The sequence below is a fragment of the Branchiostoma belcheri genome, unplaced genomic scaffold (assembly GCF_001625305.1).
Source record: "Branchiostoma belcheri isolate BF01 breed outbred unplaced genomic scaffold, Haploidv18h27 scaffold36, whole genome shotgun sequence".
In the NCBI taxonomy this organism is placed as follows: domain Eukaryota; kingdom Metazoa; phylum Chordata; class Leptocardii; order Amphioxiformes; family Branchiostomatidae; genus Branchiostoma; species Branchiostoma belcheri.
The window spans coordinates 852288-853398 of record NW_017803976.1 but is presented as its reverse complement, the minus strand read 5'-3'; the positions used below and the strand labels follow the sequence as shown (position 1 = coordinate 853398).

General features: G+C 42.7%; 1 protein-coding gene across 1 annotated transcript in view; it reads left to right on the top strand.

Annotated features, from left to right (window-relative positions):
• The window catches only part of LOC109476076 (proteasome-associated protein ECM29 homolog), a 69872-nt gene that overhangs the window by 26394 nt on the left and 42367 nt on the right, over positions 1 to 1111 (top strand). The gene's annotated exons all lie outside the window — the stretch shown is intronic.

Genomic DNA, 1111 nt, shown 5'->3' with positions numbered 1-1111 from the left:
CTCTTTTTTTTCTTATTATTTTTGCAAATAAAAATCAAAATCCAGAATCAACTGCAAAATGCTCATATTTTGCCCTGAACAGTTGAAAACAGTCCTTTTCTTCCTAGTTGTTACAGTTATTCCATTTTTCAATGCAATGGTACCATTAAAGGTTCAAAATTCGTTTAAATTTTGAACCAGCCTGGTGTGTTGACTTCATGGCTCCTATCGTACCATTTTGGGCCATAATAGGATGCCTACAGTACAGATCTCGGGATAAGCATCAAGTCCCGCGGGAGATCCCGCGGGAGTTTGCGGGATATCACGCGGGAGTTTGCGGGATCTTCCGCGGGAGTTTGCGGGATCTCCTGCGGGAGTTTGCGGGATCTCCTGCGGGAGTTTGCGGGATATCCCGCGGTACGAAATCCTCTCCCGCAACCCCGATCTTCGGTGTGAGACCTTAGGTTTCCGAAGGGCCGGCGCCGCTGTTACTTGAAGTTGAACCGCGTTGACTACAGATTTTTACGCAGACGATGCGTGCATGTTTTAGTATGTTTTCAATGCATGCAAATAACAGTAGAGCAAATAGTATTTTTAACCAAACATTTCTTTTTTTTTAATATCGGAAATCTGATGGTTTAATAAGGTACAGAACGATAACAAAGTAATACAACCTTCTTGAACAAGTTTTGTGTCCGGCCTTGCGACGTGGACGGCTTTATTTTGATGTCACCCGACCTGCGCTATTTCAGATATAATTTTTAAAAAATCTAACGCATCGACGTGCCAAATCGCCACCCGAGTTCTTTATTTTTCTCCTAGATAGGGGAGGTTGACGTATGGAGTTACGGAAGAGAGATTAAACATCGTGTAAAACAAGGGGGCGAAGCATAATTCAAGAGTTCTTTACGCCTCAAACTTTGATACATTTCGTGCGCCACGCAGTGTTCAGGGCCTGCATGGGGGTTACTGATTACGAATTACGCAAAATTTTCGCTATAAAGTTAAAGTTTCATAGCTGATTACGACTTTTACGCTTTGCGGCTAATGTACTGATTGCGACTTACGTTGATTTTTGGGAAGGTTGCCTTCGGTTTACGTAAGACAATGAATAAAAAACGACCTGATTACG